The 24,216-nt window shown below is 32.7% G+C and overlaps 1 protein-coding gene across 25 annotated transcripts in view; it reads left to right on the plus strand.

Moving 5' to 3' along the window:
• Window positions 1-24,216, plus strand: part of LOC129805674 (tensin-2) — a 253,929-nt gene that overhangs the window by 14,389 nt on the left and 215,324 nt on the right. The window contains exon 1 of one of the 25 annotated variants that reach the window (XM_055853737.1): window positions 23,008-23,067. The exons of the other annotated variants lie outside the window; for them this stretch is intronic. The gene's annotated coding sequence lies outside the window, so the exon portion shown is untranslated. Of the gene's footprint in view, window positions 1-23,007; window positions 23,068-24,216 lie in introns of those variants that run through there. 25 annotated transcript variants of the gene reach the window in all.

Raw genomic sequence — 24,216 nt, forward strand, 5'->3', positions numbered from 1 at the left:
AGTCCTACTTATTCAGTTCCCGAGTGTCTGGTAGAGGAGAAAAGAATGGCTAACAAGCATTTACAAGTGGAGTGTGGTGTAAAAAGATAAAGTGCCTCAAGTCTCCAGCACTATGAAAGTCTCCATGCGGCTCTATTTTAACTAATATTAATACAACTAATACAACATTGTTGAGAAGAGGTATCCATTTAATTTGTTCACAAAACCCCTCTTGCCACTTCATTTGATTCTTGGTTCTTTTTTCTAAATGCCCCTACATCACATGGCAGTGAAATGTAACTTCCAACTTGTAACTTGATGTTTAATGTTAAAAATATGTAATTCACGTTTCTCCATTGGTAAACTGTTAGGCCAGAGGCCGTCTAATCTGCTTTTCTCTTTCAATATTCTTAGTACCCAAAGCATGGTGAGACAGACTTTTATTTAATACAAACGACAGATCCATTAATATCCTTGTAGTGTATTTTCTCAAATCTCTCTCCGGCTATTTGTAATATATCAGAGATTATTCTTACACGACTATATACTATGGTGGTACTATGCTCCATGAACTTCAAATTGAAATGTTCCTTACTTTGTGATATCAAGCAAGGAAATACAATAGACATGGTACAAAGTCTTCTAATGGCACGAAAAAAGCCATTTAGGGGAGACTGGGGCACATGTAACCATTTTCGATAGATGCGAATTTGAGGTGATTTTCCAAGGACACCGTGATTTTTTGGAAAATATTTCTTAGCTCATGTTTTACCCTTGGGTATAGGCAATTCGTCGAGGGTAATGCGGATGCTGGAAAACAATTGAGTTTTCCATAAAAATAAAATTTGTGTCACGGTGCATTTTTCTCTTTTCACAAAATACCTGGGGTAGAAGTAACCACTTTCTGGGGAGGATGTAAACACCTTTTTTCCCACCCTTGAAATTAACTTTGCACCACTCTCGATTATTTTAATTACTTAAGAGATATATAAAGACTGTATATTTTTCAAAAAATCACGACATTTTTTACAAAGAATAATTAAAATAGCAAAAAAACTAAAATCATGTATATCAAAGACATTTTTCAATGGATTTTCCCCATATTTTGACATCATGTGACTTTTTATTGAACACAGCGCCACCAATTTTTTTCGTAATCTATGAATTATAGATATTTCGCATGAAGGTCAATTTCCCGCTCTTTTACCTACTCATTTTGTGAAATTGAATTGCCTGTTTACATCTACCCCAAATGCTGTTTTCTGATCAATTATTAATTCTTTTGAAATAATGAGAATCTCAATTTGTCTAGTAAATGCATAAATATAATCCTAAAAGATGTAGGAAAGAACTGGTATTGCTACATTTCGATTATTTTACACAGTTCTTAATTTCCAGGTGGAAATCCAAATGACCAAAATAATTGAAATATCAACATTTTCGGGAAAAATGATTTTTATTTTTAAAGTATTAGGATTTTATTGACCAATTTTTCTGTGGACATACATCCCCATGGTATCTATGAATACTTATGGGTTTTATCCTCTGGAGTCTTAAAATTAATGAAAAAAATCACAGTGTTTACAACTACCCCAGATTACTACTGCCCCAGTTCCCCCTACCTTCCAGTTAAAAAGGGAGTTATTGGAAGCAAATCTTTTAGCAAAGAGCGGCAATGTTTGTATATCCCACTCACATAAAAGAACCTCCATGGCCTCAAAATACCCATTGAACAATGTGATAGTCAGTGCTGTGCAGAATTGAAAGATATTCCAGTCATTTATGATTACTATTTTGATAGTTTGAGGGCAAGAAATGGGATTTCTTGACTTTTTCAGCTAATATTTTTTTTTTTATAAATTCGGAATTCTTATAGGGGAATGCAGGGAGATTTCACATATGTTCTGGTAGTTTGACGTTAATTTTTTCATATAAAACAAAAGGTTTTGTAGGTTGAATTTTCTACTTAGTATTGAGCATTCTTGATAAATTTAAGTCACATCCCTTTCGCCTAAAGTATGCGAATGCAAGTTGACTAGGGGTAGGTGGGGTAGTTTCGCACCTGCATTATTTTCGAAAACAAAGATTCTCAGGGCGAAAAATAATTGTTTAGTATTTGTCCTGTATATTTTCAGATAGTCAATACTCAAGAGTAACCAACTAAACATAATTTGTTGGAATATGAACCATTATTCGTTTAGCAAATGAGGTCTGAAAAAGTTTAGCTGAGCGAAAGTGCCCTACCCTACCCAATATAGGCCTCTTTGCGAGAATTTAATTGTTGACTATTTTGAAAAAAAAAATGTTAAAAAATTTAGAATGAAAAAAATGTAATGTCTGTAGAACATCGCTCAACGGCTTTATTTGAATTTGAATTTCGTCCCCTCTAGAGTAGTATCATAGTCACCTTCGTATCTATGCTCGCTGGGATAGAAGTCGTCACTTGAGGTGTGACGTCTTGAGGAGGGCTATGCGCATGTCTATTCTATTCAGTCAGTCTCGCGCCGATCGTCAAAGAGTGCGTTTGGGGTTGCGCTGGGGTTAGCCCTCCAAGGGGTAACTATAAATCTCCCGCGAGTTCTAGAATACACGTTGGTGACTCGGTCGTGGTTAATTTATAATCCTCCGGTTAATTGGGGTTTTCTACATGTCTAGTTGACTGGAATCGGCCGGGATGTGATCTCCTAAAAGAGTCTCTGCTGAAAGGAAACAACTTTTTCTTTGCACAAAATTTCGTTAATGTTCGAATTCAAACTGAATTTCGAATTTTTGTACTAAAAATTCTCACAAGGTTGTAAAAATGAATGAAATTTACATTAAGTAGCTGTTAAAGAAGTTACTAATTAGGAAGATATTTAATAATAAGATAGGAATCGAATGGAAAATATTATAAAGCTCGTCTATTATAATTTTCCTACACAAAGTGAAAACCAACAGTTCTTGACACTCGAAACTCTTCGAAATTCGAATGGAAGTGCTTCAACCACCAGACAAACAAAATGGAAAGCATAATTTCTTCTCTCTGGCTTTCGAAATCGATCTTCGAATGTCTTTTTTCTTCGGGAAACTCCAGTTATAAGTACTTGGAATAATTCAGTCGAGTGCTGATTGCCGATCTGCCTATTTTTCGCAAAGATCGGATCATATCGATATACGGTTTTTTAGCAAAAATATGCTGATCTGTCGATCTGTGTCTATAAAAATTATTTACCTTTTATATTTATGAATTCATATGCCAATTGCTAATGCAATATTAGGTACAAAAAGGTACCGATTTAGCGGATTTAGCAATGTTACCTATCAAATCATCACATTTTTGGCGATTTCCTGTCCACAAGCTAATTAGTAAAATTGCATTTTTTTAATTACTCAGACACTTATTGCTCCTAGATGTAAAATTTTATAAATACAAATTATCTGATTTCCACAAATTTAAAATAAATCTTCTTAACCCATTCCTTACCATGGTATTATACATCATACGCAAATTGAGTGATTTTAGATGATTTATTTCTGGGCAATTGATATTCGAATTGCTGTCGAGAATGGATTTTTATGTTGTTCAATTGCTTGGGAAAAATAGTTTGACAGAGATGAAAATACATTTTGTCATTGTTTTCTTGCTCCACGGAAGGTCATGCAAAATTTTTGCTCAAAATTGCGGACGGTAAATACGACATCCCGTTGAATTTGTTAAAATTGGCTTCTTTCCGCTTTCCTGATTTGAATTCTAGTTGCCAATTTGCTTTCTTGGATAGTTACTCTATCTAAATCAAAAGAATTTGTAATAAATTAATGCACAGGATTTAAATTCAGTGATCGTTAAGACGTGTGTTTGACAGGGGCTCCCCGCACTCCCATAATAGGTAAAAAAATTTCTTTTCAAAAAATTCATCTGTTAATCTGTAGGAAACTAATCCCAAAATATGAATATTCTGTCTCAAGTATTTCTGGTACATTGACTGAATGGGTTAATTAAAATAGACCATTATTATTGTTTTACAAAGATTTAGCTGAACTTAATATATTATTTAGTTAAATTTATTTATTATATTAGTACGATAGTGAACCTGCTCCAAAAACCTAACTTTCCCCTAGAATAAAATTTTCGAAGTGAATATAAATTAACGTTGTTGGTTTAAAAAATTGTTTCTGAGAACGTGTCACTATTAATCTGTCTTTTTGCACAAAAACCCGGATATTCTGAAATTTAAGTGTACCCATAAGTGAGATTGAATTTTGGGAATAACCCACAGAGAGGGTGAGAAAAATAGGTGAAAATTTGTAGATTCTTTTTGCCCTCTGACAAGCAAGATGTCTTAAAATGTTCTCTATTCTCATTCTTATCGTCCTGAAGACAAGAGATGAATTTGAAAAGCAAAGAAAGAACTCAAATTCAATTCTATTCATTTATGAATGAAAATACTATAGAAAAAAGGTTGATGGTGAAATAAAGAGCAAAATAAGCAGAAAATCCTTTTGTTCTATTATTTCATGATGTTCTGTGTGTAGTTCTTGTTCTTCATGTTCTCATTCTTGCGGATATTTTCAAGACTTGTGGAACTGAGGAGAAAAAGACCATTGATGACATGGAGCAAAAAGAAGTTTAAAGGCATGAAATATTGTCTCCTTTTATGGTATCTTGCCGCACGATCAAGCAGAATGAAGCAGAATGATTGAATAAAATCAATGAAATATAAAACCGGAGATGTTGTCAATTTACGCACAATCCAGAGTAATGTGGAGTTTTGTTTTTGGACACCATCAGAGCTAAGAAATGTGCTAAAAGCTTTTGGCATCACTTAATGATATCCTTCTTAAATGATCCCAACAATCTACTCTGGGAAATGAAATATATACAAGAAATCATTTAGAAAATATTGTTATATCTACATTTTCAATACAAATAGTCCCATTGAGTGAAATCCAATTTGACACAATCAGGTTCAATTTAATTGGAGCAAGATACTCAATTAAATTCTCCAGCATATCTTTGCAGTTTATTCAAGTTATGGATGGATATTTTCAAGACAGAAAAACACCATCCATATTTCCCAGTGAGAGAAACTTTGCAAATATATCAGATAATTTAATAGAGCAATTTTCATATTGCCCATACAATACAATAATTCAATTTAAACTTCTCTCTGGTCATCAATTAAATTGTGGCACTTTGCTGGTACGCAAACTCAACATGCTCTAATGTCTTTTCCCGCCATATTGTGCAATCACACGAGGAAGTGGATCATTCTCAATAGATTGAAATTACTTGATCGAAAGTCATGCGTTTTTCCACAGAAAATTGCTACACTCGAGGGATTGTGTTTAGAAGTTATTTGCGCATTTCGATACAAATTCATTAAATAATTATAAACATCCAACAATTGGATGCCTCAGCTAGTGTGACATCATTTCTGAGAGAGGAAATCTTATAGTGTTTCCCTACAATTATTTAGTATATGTTCATTTTCTACTCTGTGTGATAATAGAAAATCCACACTGGAATTGCTAAAACTGTTGCATAAATAAATAACACTCTATACAATCCACTGAATTAGACAGTATTTTTTTTTAATTTCAAACGAAATTTTCAAAAATATTTCTGTGTTTTTTATGATAGGGGGAACTGGGGCAGTAGTAAACTGGGGTAGTTGTAAACACTGTGATTTTTTTCATTAATTTTAAGACTCCAGAGGATAAAACCCATAAACATTCATAGATACCATGGGGATGTATGTCCACAGAAGAATTGGTCAATATAATCCTAATACTTTGAAAATAAAAATCATTTTTCCCGAAAATGTTGATATTTCAATTATTTTGGTCATTTGGATTTCCACCTGGAAATTAAAAACTGTGTAAAATAATCGAAATGTAGCAATACCAGTTCTTTCCTACATCTTTTAGGATTATATTTATGGATTTACTAGACAAATTGAGATTCTCATTATTTCAAAAGAATTAATAATTGGTCAGAAAACAGCATTTGGGGTAGATGTAAACAGGCAATTTCAATTTCACAAAATGAGTAGGTAAAAGAGCGGGAAATTGACCTTCATGCGAAATATCTATAATTCATAGATTACGAAAGAAATTGGTGGCGCTGTGTTAAATAAAAGTCACATGATGTCAAAATATGGGGAAAATCCATTGAAAAATGTCTTTGATATGCATGCTTTTAGTTTTTTGCTATTTTAATTATTCTTTGTAAAAAGTGTCGTGATTTTTTGAAAAATATACAGTCTTTATATATCTCTTAAGTAATTAAAATAATTGAAAGTGGTGTAAAGTTAATTTGAAGGGTGGAAAAAGGGGTGTTTACATCCTCCCCAGAAAGTGGTTACTTCTACCCCAGGTATTTTGTGAAAAGAGAAAAATGCACAGGGACACAAATTTTATTTTTATGGAAAACTCAATTGTTTTCCAGCATCCGCATTACCCTCGACGAATTGCCTATACCCAAGGGTAAAACATGAGCTAAGAAATATTTTCCAAAAAATCACGGTGTTCTTGGAAAATCACCTCAAATTCGCATTTATCGAAAATGGTTACATGTGCCCCAGTCTCCCCTAGTTCAAATATTAGAAAAATTGGTAGAAAATTTTATTTCCTTATTCTGTTAAGGATATACAACTTTTCATATTTAATAAAGATATCTACATAATTGAGGTTATGTTGAAAATACTTGAATCACATTTGTTCCAATAAACAAAAAGAGTTTCAACGTGCACCAAATGCTAACCGTTTTCAATACAGCTGAAAATAGATATATTTTCAGTTGAATTCTGCTAACCTTAAAATGACACCCGCGATGTAGTGCCATTTCCATATATTAATTAGTTAGCACTTTTTGTTTGAGACTTGCTGACCGGTCAGCATTTTTTTGCTAATCGACTCAACAAAAATATGTTGAAAACGCTGCCTTTGTTAGCTAACTGTGCTTGCTAAAAAAAAAAGCTGGGCTTTAATGAAATATAATTATTAATCGTATCGAGACACTTTATTTATTTGTATTACAATGTAATCTTTACAATGTGGTCTTCTGGAATCTGCTGATCGTAGATCGCCGAAGAACGCTTTTTTCGTAGTGTGGATGCTTCTTCCATGGTCCTGGAGTTTTTGGGCAGAGGCGGTGCATTTTTAATACGTTTTATCACAGTGAAAATGTCCTTTTCTAGATACTCACGTCTTTGCACCGGGCGGGACTCGAACTCACAACACTGTGAGTTCAAGCCGGGGCTTGATCAGCCCAAGAGCCAACGGTCTTGCCTATTGCGCCACTGAGATCCCCTGAGATGTAATTTAGTTATACAAAATAAAATATCTAAATTAAATTCTGGATAAAACTAGTTTCTATGAAATATGCGAAAAATAGCGTTTTCATTGTAGCCCCAGCTCCAATATAGCCCCATCTTCCCCTAGATTTGAAAAATCCGCTCAATGAATCACATTGATTTAAGTCGACGTTAAAGTCAAGTTCTGTTCGTTTTTTTAGTGAGCCTATTCCGGTTCTAGAGATCAAAACGTTTGAGATTACTTCTTAAAAATTTTTTAGGAACCTATTTAAGTTTAATTGTAGATCTACCACGCTTTATAGTTAAAACTTTATTATTATCAAGAAAGACTTACAACTAATCTTAATTTTGCTGAAATATTTCGAAGAAACTTTCGTAAAGATTTCTACCATTTAGTCTTAGAGTTAATGTTGCCTAACGTTGTTTATAAAAAAAATCGCTCACAATTGCGCGAAATAAAAACTCAAACGTTAGAAATATAGGAATTCGTTGATCATAAAACCACGATGTGTGCTTGATGGCGTCATGCTCTGGAGCCTCATAATTTTTTACACAAAGTCACCAGTCTCTCCAGAAGAATTTCCTGCTTTATCAATGACACTGTGGAAGATAGTAATTTTGTCATATCTAGGTATATACGTACTGATACATTGAGATCATGAATGGGTCTAGCACACCAAGTCAAGAGGTCTTTGAACTGGCTTTTTATTCCAATCAAATTCATTTAGCGCCCACAACAGTCTTTTGCGCCATCCCCAGAAGACACAAAGTAATCATCCCATGAAAGCAATTTGCCAGAAGTGATACGCCAACGCAGGTACTTTTCCTAACCACCTTTTCTAGCTAACATAATTTTCACGTATCCGGCGCCCGGTGATCGTCAGTGGACAGACGAGAGTGCTAGCTAATTGCACTGGGATGATACAATGAGCACAATTTCACCATGGATGCAAATTGCAAATGAAGAGCTCAGGTGATTAATTTCACCTCTCGTGATCTACCACAATCATCTTCAGCACACGAGACACTCTTCAATCACTTTTCCATGGCTATATAGTGTGAAATTATTGGGTCAAATAGTCTTTATCACACATTTCATGCTTTTCACGTGGTGTTTAATTGAATTATATGGCATCGTCATTTAGTACTCTGGCAATTACAAGAGTTGTTGGAAAAGTTAGGTTAGTTTACGAGTTCTTGCACTAAAACAATAAAATCGACAGGATTTCAAAGCCACTAATTTTACTTCTAATTGTTGAATTACTAATTTTGTGTAAATGACAGAAGCTTTTGCTAGTAAGAAAATAAATAAAATGATTTCAAAGGTTACATAAACTCAAAAAATTCAAATTCACTTTTACAGTTCAATTCAAAATTGTTCAATTTTAATAAATATACACGAAAATAATGAGTATATTATATTTTTTCTAAAACTTACGAAATATTCGAAATCTTTCTCCAATATACTGAACATAACCTCAAAAATCCTTTACTTTATTATTCTTGGGTTATACTTGCATGATTTTGATTTTTTAGTAAGGAACAAACGTATTACAAATAATGATATATTAAAAACACTTGAAATAAAGGATAAACAAGCACTATTTCTACTAGAATAGGTCTAATGTTCGACATAACCTAAAAAAAAAACATGTATTTATTTTATAACCTCTAAAGATTTTGAGAATTTTCGTCGAAATTGAGCATTTTGACGTTCTTTACGTTCACATATGCATATTCTTTACTTAAAAATATTCCATTCTGATGAAAATTTTTCAAAATAGTATTTTGTCCTTTATGGCCTTTACGCACTAGAGAATTTTATGTCCATATTAAAACAAATTCCCTATGCTTGAGTAGGAAAAGCTCTTTAATTATAGACATAATTTTCTCCAGTGTGTAGAGGCCATTACATTTGCTCATTTTGACTGAACTTAAGGAAAACGCAAAAAAAAAGTTTTTTTTTGGAATTTCGTTAGTGGAACTTCAAAGAGATAGAAAGGATATTTGAAGGAAGTTAAAAAGTATAAGAGAAGACCTTGTAAATTACCTCCGCCTAATCATTTCAGTAGGGGAATTCTGTAATTTTCGTAGTGTTGTCACGTATGAGTTCGAAACCTGACAATTTTTTTGTCATATCATATGAGTTCGAAAATTCAATTCATTCAATTTTTAACGAAATCCTTTTACTTGATGATTTTATGTAAATACAATACGTCTTGGTTGATTTGTTTAACAAAGTTCATTGTCATTTCAATTGCCAGAAATCTCAAATATGTGACTTCTGACAATGCCACGTGAGGTGAAATGGCAATGTCGCGGCTACAGAATCGCATTTTCGAAAAAACTCTCCTAAGATTCGAACCCAATTTGTCATATGGCATTGCCAGAGCGTTACAGAATTCCCATACAAGTCACATCTCGTTCACACAGCCATATTTAAACTATCAACAGGTCAAACCCTCTGCAAGGGGCGTGGCTTAAAATTATTTTTCACGGAACATACTTAATAAAGTATTGCATATTCTTTTTTTATTCTGTCTATCCACAATAAACTTTTTAACTTCAGTTCCTATTTCAAAGAAGTGTGCCGATCTTTTGAGACGACCTTTGGTTATGCAAAAGAAGAATATTGAGTGGACTAGACACCGTCATTGCACTTGTTCGTTCTCATTCAATCTACCCATGAGCTTCCCAATGAACAACACGGAATCTTGGTATGGAGCAGGGGCAATTGAAGAAGCAATATATGAGCATTTTATAGCTATTATATGAGCAAAAGATAGCTATTTTGTGTCTCTTAAGATGCATCAAAGTGGCAATCAAGAGTGCAGCAGATAGAAAAGGCTTTCTTTCTGCAAAAACCGCCAATTCGCAAGAAAATGTGTGATGTTTGAGACTCACGCGGAGGTGAAATCATGCAGAACTTGATGATAATTGAAGGCTTGGAATCTCCATTCAACAGATTTCGCCCGCGCATTTCACATCGTGATACCTATCACTAATTCCCATATCACTCCTATGTTGCATTGCATAACATCAATTCCACCTCCTTCAGGGGGTTTATCGTTTCATGGAAATTTGTACAAATCACCCAATGTGATTTATGACTTTCAATTGTAACTATCCCCTCTTTCATTCCTTCACATCGTAAGGGACTTTGTATTCAGAATAATTAATATTACAGAAAATATTCACATTCCGAGAAATCAACGCCCTACCTTTACACAAATCGCTGAATGAAATCCAATTAAAATCAGCTGATTAAATTGCAGACTTGCAGACAATATTATATACTAATTAGCTCGAGAAATTGTTCATCCGCAATGTGTGAAAACTAAGAACGAATCTTAGCGATTTTCCATCTTATTCTATTATCAGAATTAAATGCTCGACTTCCTCGCTTAATAGTGTTGAGGCAGGGAATCAAACAGCGAAAAGTCACAAGCAGAGACAACATTCAAAATAACAATAAATTACCTTACCAAATTTATTGCATTTCTGATCGCAATCAATCATTTAACTTTCCAACACTCAAAGAGAGTATACAACATTAAAAATTCATTTTATTGTAATTGACACTGCTAAAGCCATTCAATGGAAAAGATTTCTATAGAATCTTGGCACTTTTCATTGTCGACAAAACGGAGGACAGAAAAAGAGAATTTAGTTGAGAATTATGAATAAATTTACAAACTGTAAATTGTTTTGTGATAGTGAAATGGGAACATGGTGAGAACAATTGGTTTAAGGTAATTTTTATTGGTCATGCAGATTATATGGTTGAGGCACGCGATCACTTTGCTTTAGTGAATTATCCAAAAAGAAGTAAGGCATAAAATCACTTTTGACAATCCGGTTTTCTCATAATATTGAATGATAATATGAAAAAATCGTTATTAAAGTTTTAAAATCTAATAGCAGACATTTGTTCTTTGGTAAATATCATATAAGGGAACTGTGCCAAATTTCGGACATAAGGCATTAAAGTCCTGAGTTTGAAGTGCAATATTTTTAAAACATTCATTGTCATTTTTTTTAGAGGGGGTATTTTGGAAGAAACCATTTAATTAGTTTGTCATAGCTGTTTTTTTTAAAATAATTCTTGATCCATTTAAAATTGACTAAAAAATATAGCTACTTCTTTGTGTGCAATATGGGACACTAAGTTTCTCGGAGTCCCTTAGTCTTTCGGAACACTTCCAAGGGTTTCTCTATAACATCTTGTTCGTAGAAGTAATATTATTTTGTTTCTTTGGCGTTGTCTAACTTCTGAAATTAAAAAAAAAAATTAATATGAATTATGGAATTTCAAGGAACGAAAGAAGTGTCCTATATTACAAACTGTCCGAAATTTTACATAATTCCCAAAATATTTTGTGCAGGTATCCATAAATAAAAAAACATCTTTATTGGTCTTCAGGTTCTAAATTAAATTCGAAATCGTTTCAATTCAGAAGTGCGTGAGTCTTTATTGAACTTTTGGAATTAATGAACTCGGTCAACTGTGAATGATCAGCTTCTGGTTAAAATTAATGACCATAAGAATCGTATCATACAAAAAGCTTTTGATATCATGTATAGAATTTTAAGTGGCTTCATTTGGGGATTACTGATGAATGTGGCGTCTAAATGATCAAAAATGATTCACAGTTTATTAATTCGGATTGAATTGAGAGACCTACTCACGAATTTGCAGGGAAGTGTCATAATAAAAAAGTCGCGATGAAAAGAATTAGACAAACAGGAAGTTGTGAATTCCATACTTCTATATGGATATGTTTAAAAGCCGGTGTATTTTATTTATCCGGACATTTTCGAAAAAAAAAATATTTTAAGAAAAATCGTGCCATGGAAGGTGTAGAAAAATATCCAAGAAAGTCTCGTAGAATTTCACGTGGCACCCAAAGAAGGAGGAGAGAACTTAAGAAGGGAAGAGATATTGATAAATAAATATTTGTTCGATGTTCAATAAAATCAACCACCAACGATGAATGGTATTGTGAGAATATCGAAAGAGATGGTTCATTGAAACTCTGAGTGGTTTAAGAAATTATTTTCATATATGATATTTAATGATGATAATCTCTGTTCCGGGTATTGTTAGTAGAATATCGTGGATGTATTGTATCTGTCTTTTTTTCTTAAATACTCTTTTGCTGTGACTCTCATGTCAAATAAACATTGTCAGAGATCCCAGAGGAGAATTCTGCAAAGAGATCTCGTAAAGAAACTCCAAAATCGCTTAATGATTTCGTCTTGCGAACAAGAATATGTAAACACGCACAATAATCGACATTTTATTGCTTTTTCGTGACATAGCGCCAAAATGATGGAGGTGTTCCAGATCTTGCCATGCAATTAGTTCCCACCAAGCACAATTAATTTTTGCCAGACAGAAAACACAAATTTTGATACGACACATTTGTCATGAGTAACAATGGTTTTGCAAAGGAATACATATTTCTTCGATATAAATCAACTCTCTTGTATATGTATAAACCAAAGTGTGAAGCGGGAAGTGCAAGAGTATTTTTAAGAATGGAATATTCGTAGTAATGCCTACCAAAGGTGTTTACATTAGATCAAAATCACGCGCGAGCCTCCAACAGCGTCCAAGAAGTATGATGGAATGAACCAGACCACATACTGTTGGTGGCTTGTAACAAATCTGCATGTGATACAACAAAGTTTTCTGTTACACCACTCACAAAGGCGAGTGAAAAATGATAGAATCAACATAAGTGGAGAGAATAGTCTGAGGAAATTCTCTGGAAATTTAATGATTTTCTTCACAAATCCATTTCCTCTTCTAAAGAATTTTTTTAGGCGAAAATACAACTAAGATCTGAAGCCTGAGAATAAGCTTTAATCAGTATATACATACACAAATTCATAAAAATTTTTAGTCACATTGTGATCTTTGATTGGTTAAAGCCGCAAGGCATTCAGAGCTTTAGCCAATGAGGATATAGAACTAAAATATTTTATAGTATCAAACAATTGATTTAATGTGAATAACACTTAAGCCAAGATTTTTTTTTGGTAAAACAAAACTTGACAAAACTTTACTTTTCATTCTGAAAAACGAATTTTTCAATTGCAAATTGAAAAAAATCAAAAAGGAGCGATTTTCAAATTTTAAAAATCAATGTTCTTTTTTTCTTTATTAGGTCATTTCCCCGAAAATTTTATAGGGGAAGTGCTCTCCCTTCGAACGTTCATGCCTTCGAATAATGTGGATTTCTTTTGTTTTTCGTAAAAGATTTACACTAAATTATCACGGAATTATCAATAATTGATGTTAAGTTTCTTAGGAAAACTAAAAGAAAATTCACATTATTCGAAGGCATGAACGTTCGAAGGGAGAGTACTTTCCCCTATAGGGGAGAGCGCGCTACCTTCGGACGACTCAGGCTTCGGATAATTCAATTTTTTCTCTGTTTCTTATGGATTTCACCCATAGCTCTTTTCTGAAAATTTGAGGCATTGGACTAGCTATTAAAATATAATATTATAATGGGCCAAATTCATTTATAACACGCTGAAAAAACAAGATTTGTGCGAAGCATAAATCGTCCGAAGGTAGCGCGCTTTCCCCTACATGTAGGGGAAAGTGACCATGCTTGATACGATCCAAGCTTGATATTAACTATTTTTTTCCTACGTTAATCAATAATTGTGACTCATAGCAATATATTTTAATAGCTGGTGCTAAGACTCACATTTCCGAAAAAAATTAGGATCCTAGCTCTCTAGTTTCAGGAAGCAAAAATCAAAAATGGGTCCAAAACTGTAATTTCGATACATGATATTTCATAAGTATTTCTTAATTAATGTCACTTTTCAGGAAAACTACTATCATAGGCACATAGAGGGTTCATCAGTATTAATATTTATGTAAAAATATTTTTACTTGGGGACACTGTTTTTGATGGTGGTGACAAATTCATAAATTCTACCTGTGTCCATCCTATATTTTAAGAAGGGTCCATGAATAATAATTTTATTGTGGCAACTCTATCATTAGATGTGATTTTTTTATAATTACACCTATTGAAATCCGCCAATTTTATCGACAATTGACATAGCCTTCAACCCTGTTGCCTGAATTTTAAGGTTGCAGAGTGACATTTTCATGGACTCAAAGTGAAAAAATGGTTTTCGCTAGTGCCCTAATGTTATAAAAACACGGCTTAGAAAAATTACATAAAAGTGATTTTAAAACTAATAACCAGTCGTACAAACGATTTAAGCAGATAGATTAGAGTTCCGTCTAAATAGTGATGTGCAATTTTTTGTATCCGGTGAAATTTTTATAGTCAAAATGGGCCTCCGAATTGTCGAATCAATTATTATACAGGAAGGCCCCGGACCCGACTTGTATAAAAATCGCCACTGAATTTTCATTTTCTTCTTGAGGAAAATCTAAGGATTTCCAGGAACTATGTGAGGTAGGACTATGAACCTAATAAGTGAGACATTTTTTTGTCATAGTGGAAGAATCGCTTCGGTTTGTGTGTTAATCAGAAAAAAATCACAAACCTTGGACGTCATTTTACAATATCAAGCATGGTCACTTTCCCCTACTGTATCCACTGATCCATTGAGAATTGAGACTCCTTTTTGAAAGAATAGGAGCAAAGTGTAGGGAAAACGAATATCAATGATGATCTCACGATGAACTGTAATCGGTAAAATCATTTTACAATTGAAGAATTGAAGTCCAATATTTGAATAAACGCAAAGGTTGAATAGCATTAAATATGTGAGAAATCTGCCAAATATTTGCGAACAGAAATCATTTTATATGCATTTCTGAAATGTATAAATCGTTTCATAGTTTATTAATTACAAGAAATCTTTTATTATATTTTCTATATCTTTTTTAATAAGAGAAGTTCTCTTAATAAATTTAGATTTCCTATGAAGAGTAGTTAAGCAGTGTAATGTAATTTATCTCGAGTCTTCAGAACATAAAAATTCTAGCTATGATCTCTTAGCATCGAAACTTCATCAGAAATATTGGATTATTCACATAATTGTTCTCCTTGAGAAATTTTTGCAATAAAATCATGAAATCAAAGTATTTAAGTAACAAAGTCAGTCAGTTTGTTTTTTGGTTTTCTCAAAATTTATATGGAAAATTACGTAGAAGGGAATTAGAAAATTCTAGTTTATTAGTGCATCTTATTGGGATCCAGCCATTCTTGCATGTCGAGGTACATATATTACAACCCCAAATACAAATACTTTACATTCTAAATAACTTTACTACAAAGAATTCGAATTACGGTGATCGTATTGGACTGCTGTTGTCTTTTCCTGAATTTTCACTTTAAAGAAATTGTGGTGAGAATACTTAAAGTGAGTGCAGCACGACATAATCTGGCTGTTGAATGGGGAATTTAGTACAGATGTCAAAGGGACGTGAGCAAAATTGCCATTTGAATGGTGGCAGAGGCATAAATTGCACACAGATTTCCGCATGCAGCCATCCTGATTGAATATTCATGAAGAAAGGGTGTTGGTTTTGATTGGGTTTAAAATCACAAATCACTTTTTGTTCAAACCATGTTAACGGTGAATGAGTTCTCTTGCCAATGTCTTCACCTTTTTACTTCTAATTCAATTAGAGTTTTCAATGGAAAAACGGTTAAAGAGACGCGTTGAATGATTTGGTGGAATGTTATCAATTCTTCTTGAAAGTCAATTTGGGACATTGTTTAACAAACTTTTCATACGCCTCAAGCCGTCTTTAGTACACTTTGTGGGGCTTTGGCATACAGTAGGGGGAGGCTTTGATGTTTCGCACATACGCTACCATCGGACACTTCGAATTTCTCCGGTATTACTTTATAACTTTCACTGATGGCTATATATTTTAGTAGCTAGTCTTAAATCACACCTTTCCTGAAAAAATTGGGAGTCTAATCCTTTTCCCCTAGTTTTAGGAAACAAAAATTAAAAACAGGTCCAAAACTGTAATTTTGCTGTGCAATATTTCATACGATTGTGCACAATTAATATCACTTTTCTGAAAAACTACTATCACACAGGGTAGAAGGGTTATTAGGAATCAGATTTAAGTAAAAATCTTTTAGGCTGAACAGGCACTTTTTGTGGGTGGAACAAAATTCACAAACTTGACTCAGATTCATCGATCGCACATAGAAGACATGGCTTCTCTCACATTTTCCAAGAAACTTCATTTTAGATGCGATCCCTCATATTCACATCTATTGTAATCTACCGATTTGATCCACCACTAAAAAGGAAAACTTAAAAATCGTAAAGTTGATAAACAAGAAGTAATTTGACTCAAATAGGTTGCAGTTGAGTAATTATTAAGCAATTTTGCATTTCTTTGATATAAAAATATTTTTCAAGCTTGCACAAACTGAATGTGCAATGAAAGAATCACATCTACAATAAGCTCACACAGTTTACAACTGGTTTTTGACGATCTTTGACATAACCTCACTATTGTGTTGTTTTTCATGTCAAAGAAAAGAAATTGTCCGTAAGAAGATGTTTTGTGAAAATTTTAGCTTGTTCACCTGCTGAAGCTCAATATCTGTGCTAAATCCCGATTCCTGCAGCTGCAGGAACAGGGAAATCTTCAATGATGCGCATTCAAAGGTTTTTGTGCATATCCGGCTCCGTGGAGGAATGGTGGAATCTTGTGTGGTCTTCTCGCTTGCAAAGTTTTAGTCAATTTTTAGCTTTAAAAACTTATTGATTCGTGTAAATTTGGTGATATTTGGACTTTTCAAGAAAGTATTCATCAGATTTAACCGTTTCCGGAGTGAAATTCTCGTAGAATCAAGCAAAAAAATGGTTTTTAATGTCAATAAAACATCTCTCATAAAAGTTCCAAAAAAGTGATATTAAAATGTTTTATTCCTTATAAAAATGGTTTAATCAAGTAGATTAGAGTTCCCTTTAAACAATGATGTGCAACTTTTAGTGTCCGGTGCAAAATTTACGGTGAAAATGGGGTGTTCAATGATGGCGTGAATCGTGTGCGATAATAGAAACTTGATTCATCTATCGGACAAATCGCCATTCAATTTTCATTTTCCTCTGGAGGAAAATCTAAGGATTTCCTGGGATTTTGTTTGGTGGGATTATGAACCTTATAAGTAAGACATTTTTTTGGCATAGTTGGAGAATCCATACGGTTTGCATGGTAGTCAGAAAAAATCACTGAACTTGAACATCATTTTTGTGTGCGAAAGTTCAAAGCCTCCCCCTAAACCTTTATCGTGGTGTCATTTGACTGACAATGAACAGGGAAATTCTTCCTTTTTCGAGAATTTCTTTTGCTCAACACGCCAAACAATATCCACTGTTTTTGCATTTTTCCTCATACATTCAGCGAAGTGTTTTGTAAGTTTGCTGAATAATTTTTTGGCATTGTGATGGAAAACAAATGGATTATTCTAAATTATTCACTTTAGAGAACGAAATGTTGAAAATTTTCAATCTCTGTCGAGATTTAGTGAGTCATGCTAAATTCATTTTCGAGACCATTATTCAGATTGTGGATTATCCTTTCAAAAATGCTATTCTCTCTATCTTTTGAGAGCAAGCTAAAATAAAAAGATGTCCCAAAAACCTAAGGGAAAAATTTTGTTGCAACTAAATTCTTCCATTCTTCAATGCCACAAGGGATGTTTTTTTTTGGGGGATGACAAAAACGAATTGGGAAAGGCTCTAAAGGGAAAGATAAAGTATGAATAGAACAATGATATATTTACCACTTTGCAGTCCTTTTTTGTGTATACTTAACATTGATCTTCCAGAGATGTTATCAGCACTGAATGATGTTTTTGAAAATATGCAGAAATTTAAGGGTTTCAGAAGGGGAATTTTCGGTGCATCCATTGAGAAAAGGGATGTTTAGTAGCAGTATCATACTCTAGAAACTGATAATGATTATATATTGATATATTATATTGCGTTTTATTTTTCACAAATGGCTCACAAAATCAGGGTTCGAATTTTTCAATAGAATACATGAAAAATTGTAAGGAACATTCGGGTGCCTTTATTCTTGAATTCCATTTCCAATATTGGAACCATTGGAACTAATATCGTTAATTCCGGAATTACGACTGGGATCATCACTAAAAATTAATAAATATTAACCCTCTAACAGTGTTTTCTTTAATATGCTAAAAAAATTTCTAAAAAAATGTTTTCTAGGATAATTTATGATCCAATAAAGTCGAAAACAATATCCATTCTTCATTATCTCTTTTAGTTTAGGCGCTAGGTGAGAAAATATAAAAAATGTTTGAAACTATTTTTGCTTATAAAATTCACATTTTTACTTTTTTCAAATTTTTTAAATTAAATAAACAAAGTAGAATGACATATCTTTCAGTAAAAAATAAATATATTTTAGTCAGATAACTTTAAATCGGTATTTTTATGGAAATTGGAAATGAGTTTTTTTGCACAAATATTTTTTGTTGCTTTTTCTCTGATCTGTCACACAAAATTGCTGGGGATAGCAACTAAACGAAGAGTCAAAATGAGCTCAAATTTTAAAAACATGTTAGTAAAACTGTTATCAAGGACACTATAGCACTTTTAAATAAATAAAAACTTTGTAATCGTAGTAAATGAGATTTTTGTGAAGATCGTATTGAGACGGTCTTATCTGATAGAGGGTTAAATTTATTAATTTTCGAAAATCCTTCTCTTTTTATTTAATTTCACAATTTGTGGTTAAAGTATAAATATCTCGATATGGAAACGTAAAATTGATTTTTACTGTTTGACCTCAATATAATTCGCTTTTTCCCAACTTTCGTTTTCGGTCACCGCCAATAAAAAAAATTATCTCCAGACGTTTTTTTTTCTTTTTTCCCCTAACTTCTCTCCATCCTGTCCAAAACCATGTTTTTTTCTTTTTTTTTTGTCTCAAAATTGAACCAAGCCTCAGAGTAATACTACGGAGAGGAGATTCGAATAAAAAGTCTGTGCCAGTTTTCTTATAAAATAATTTTCAAATAATTTTAAAACTCGTAAATATTTTTAGTGGTTATTGCCACATGTTGGTAAGGCCCCAAATATTCAAGATATAATAATAAAGATCAGAGAAAAGGATTTAAAAGATTAAAACTTTCAGCCAGTGTATTTAGGCAGTCGCTTGACCAAAAATTGGAAAATGGATACATTTTACAAAGGTCTTGACATCGGCTTAAAGACACTAAAATTTCAAATCATTCACTGAGAAAAAAAGAGTGTGCGATTAACTTTTTTTCCTCATAACTTTAACACTCTTTAGGTGTAAACATATATCAACATTCTTTAATGTTAATTTTACATATCGACCACTCAGAATATAATGTGACTAACTCGATTTTTTGCAAAATTCGTTTTTTTCGCTTTTCGGATACTCCGTGACACCCTCTACCTTCCCTGTGAATATTATACCTGAATATAAATTATTTCCAAAGATATAGCGCTTTTTCTAAAAAAGCAAAATCTCACTCATTTTTCAATTCAGTCAGGATAAGAGCCGCATAACTCGACCGTGTGACGTCATCATTTTGCTTGTCAAAAGTATCCCGGCTGATTTCACGACAATAGATAAGCTATTATTTGGCTGCAAATATGTATAGTCTTCAATTTGGTAATAACTAGTCAATAACTAATATTGTTAATAATAATTAATAACTCTTCTATAAAATAAAAAAAATGGATCAAAAACTAAAAATTGGATATTGAATACGAAATAGGCGTAAAATGCTAGTATTTTTATATGGAGTTTGACAGCTGTAATGGACATTTGAATGGCTTATATTTTATAAAGACCAAAGAAAATTTCACGATTTAATCCAGAATATAAATTTTGCGAATTTTGCAATTATTTATGAAATATTACTGATATCTTGATATTTTTTTGAGGTTCTCTAGTATTGCAAGTATTGCAAACCTGGATAAAAGCAATAAAATGCTAATTTATTATGCATCAAACTTCTCCTTGGCGCGAGAGCTCATAACCTATTAACTTTTAAGAAATTTTGTTGCTTGAAAATTGGTTAGAAATAATAATAAGAAATATGTGAAAATAATAAAAACTAAATAATATAAGACCTACAGGTGGTGTGGTTATCCGTCCTGGGAATCCTACTTCACTGAAACACTACCTCTTGGTTCGATAATTATATCTTTTTATTAATCAATTTTCACATGAAAGTTTTCTACATTTTCTTTTGGATAATTAGCCGCCATTCCAAACTTCACTTCTTCTACTTCTTCCTCTTCCAGTTCCCCATCCTAGACACACACCAACTGATCGACATTTTCCCATCACTATAGTTCCCACAGGGTAAATTCTGTAATTGTCGTGGAATTTTCACGCTTGCGTTTGAAATCTGTCAATGCCAATCGAACTTTTGTTCTCATATCACATTTGTTCGATTCGAAAATGCAATTAATTGATTTTTTCACACTTTAAAACCCAAATTGGCATTTTACTTTAATTTCAAGTGAAAACACTAATGTACAGAGAATTTAATTAGCTTTCGTTTAGTAGAAAAAAATAGTTGATAACTTTTTTATTATGTTAAAAATTGAAAAAAAAACTAAAAAATGGGCGTAAAATACCAAATTGACGTAAAATGCTACCTTTTTATACGTAGTTGGCATCCGAAATGGACATTTGAATGGCTTATACTATATAACCTAAAAAATGTTAATATTTTTGAGTTTTGTCACGATTCGAAAAATTCGTAAAAAAATACGTGAAAATAATAAAATAAATATTAAAAATTAAGTAATATAAGACCAAGAATTGATGTAGAATGGTAATGTAAAAAAAGGTGAATATTCACTTTTCGCTTTGTTTTACTTTTTCTTTTCTTTTTAAACTATATATGAGAATTTTAAAAATTTACAGGATAATATATAGATATGAGTTCTAAGATTCTTGCCAAATTGTTAGAAAAAAGAAAATTCAATATGTAAACAAATAGGATAAGGAAATTCAATAGAAGTTGCCTTTTTGCTACGAAAATCTGTAAAAATTCACTTTAGCATTTGTTGTCAATTTTCACAAAATTTATATAAAAATGACTAGAAAAATGGGAAAATATTTATTGAAAAAATAATTTATGAGTCCTAGAACTGCTGTAGAAGTTTTACGGAAAGAAAAATATTGAAAAATTGCTTTTTTGTGGAGAATAATTGCACTGGCATTTTATGCCAGTTTGGTGTTTTACGTAATTTTTTTGGCTCGGGTTTTAAAGTTTTAAAATGTCTTGAAAAAATTACTTATCAAAATTAGAATACATAGACAGTGATGCGTATGGGGAATGATATCGAAACAATTTTGACAAGTGATGCGTGACCAGCCGGGTCGCTTGGCAGGTGGGAAACTCGAGTTGTTCGGTTCTTATCCTGAGCTTTTGATATGACAGCTCAGGAAAAATATGTTACAACTCGGAAAATATTGTAATAGTTATTAAAATACACATTATTTTGTGAAAGTTTTATGGAATTAAGATAGCTATTATCGAATCCTTCCGTTTGATGTACAATATTAGGAAAGTGAAGTTAAATTAATTGATTTATTAGCAAATGCAAATCTCAGCTTTAAATCGCTCTCCTGTAAAGTTGGCCATTCGCGAGTTAGTCGGATTATATTCTGAGTGGTCGATATGTTTAAGGGTAAAATTAACATGAATGGTAATTTTAACCCTCAATATACCTAAAAAGGGTAATATTTACACCGATTTTGGATCAATACTGCAGGATAAAATTAACTTTTCCGGAATGATATTTTAACTTTTTTTTCTTTCAGTGTTCGAATGAGTTTTAGTTTTTGACAGTTATTCAAAATTTTCGAACAGAAACGTCATATCAAAATGACAACCACGCCATCTTGTAGATCTCGTGCACCTTTACCTTTAGGGATTTATTTAAGATCGCAAGCTCACCTGTGCATTATCCTAAATGTAAACCCTTTTTTATGTTTTTTTTTCAAGATAGTAAAATTTTATTAAATATTTGTCAATAGGGCACAAAATCCTTCTATAAACAACTGCATATAGATAATCAGGGGCATGACATTTCCTATGTTTCCCATATGTTTCTAGAGAGCCAAAAAAAACTTTTAAGTTTATTAACTGTTTTCTGTCATTGTAGAATGAATTAGCAAAAAATACTAATACAAAATAAAAACCAATTTAATAACGAAGAGGCAATTGAAAACCCTAAATTGGCAACCTACGTGGTTTTAGAGATATCTCGTGGAATGTGTACGAAAACAGGGAAAAAATTACACTAAAACCGGGCGCATTTTTCAGAGCTTCACCCAACCCCTGTTCTTTCATTTCACCTATCTACTTTTATAAAATACAAACGATAACTAACGAAAAAAAGTACAAAATCGCCCGCAACTCGAATTTGTAAATATAACAATATTTTGAGATATTTAACCAAAATAGGTCGGCTTTCAATTTTGGTATAGTATGAACCATCAGGTGAGCTTCTTAACAATCTCACCTATTTTTTCTTACTCTGTTCCCATCTCTTTTTTCTATGTGAGAAGGTCATAATATTTGTATTTAAATATTCAGAGCAACATTTATTGCTTTTACAACTTTCCAAACAAAATCCTGTGATTTTCCTAGAAAAAGAAGCATCCTTGCTGCATCTTCTCTAATATTCTTTCTTTCTCTTGTTCCAGGTAAGTCAGCAATATCATCCTAAAATCATCTTTGCTGATCAGCACACTGCCACAGGGCATCTACCTGCAGATGTGGTGGAAAAGGTACCCATTCCATTGATATTCACCTATTAGTTTTCCACACAAATAACCTCAGCCTAGTGCATTTACGGCATTTACCATTTCACTCCGTCAACCACCATGTCCTGAACTCGAAGTATGAAATTTTAATTGAATTAATTTACTACCCGTTGTGGTGACTCACATATGATATGAAGTGGCTTAGTGGTGAATTGACGGCGAAAATGGAATTTATCCAGTTTCCCTGGGCTGTGATATTGCATTCCGCGTTTTCTTCACAAGAGAAAGACATTGTCCTCTTGGGAGAGGTGAGGTTGGAAGAACTAAATTGCACCATTCCCGTTGAGTTCACTGCAAATCTTGTACGCGTTGTAATGAATAAAATACCATAGCGCGATTATTTGGACAGATGCAAACATAATTATTTGAGTGTCAAAATCATTTAGAAAGAATCACCTGAGATAATGTTGACGGTTGAATGGTTGAATGATGCTGAAAAAGAAAGATGCTAAGGAATTGGAATTAAATGTCTGATGATTTCGTTTTTTTTTTTTTCTGTTGGTTAAGATACGATAAAAAATCACCTTTCTTCTGCACCGACGAAATATTAATTTATTTTCTGTCTGCACCATTCTGACAAACTGCAGGGAAAACACTGAAGAATAAGTTGTACACGAAATTAGTGATCTTCAACTTGACGAAATTCACATATTTCTTCACCGTTTTTCATGTTTTCTCGCACATTTTATTAATCGCTTACAGGTGTGTGGTTGAAATAATGAAACAGAGATATTATTATGTTTTTTGAACAGTTTCCTTATATTAAAAAAAAGAAATAAACAAATATAAAAAAACAAACAGATATTCATCTCGCTATAGAAAAGCATATTTCTCAATCGATTTTAACAAATATTAACTTATTTCAAAAGTATCTAAATCCTAAACAAGTGAACCAGTACCAAACAGTTATGATTTGGAAATGAAACGCTTATAAATTCACAATTAATTTAATAGGAAAAAAATGTATTTTATTATTCATACACCCACGCAATTTTTGGGAAATTTTGTAGGGTAGAGTCAGTACTTTGTCGCCAGTAAGCCTTTTCTCCATCTAAATTAAAATCACATTTTAAGAGAATTTGGAGTTCATGGGACTACGGAATGAGTATAAAA

This window comes from Phlebotomus papatasi, chromosome 3 (genome assembly GCF_024763615.1).
Source record: "Phlebotomus papatasi isolate M1 chromosome 3, Ppap_2.1, whole genome shotgun sequence".
NCBI classification, from domain to species: domain Eukaryota; kingdom Metazoa; phylum Arthropoda; class Insecta; order Diptera; family Psychodidae; genus Phlebotomus; species Phlebotomus papatasi.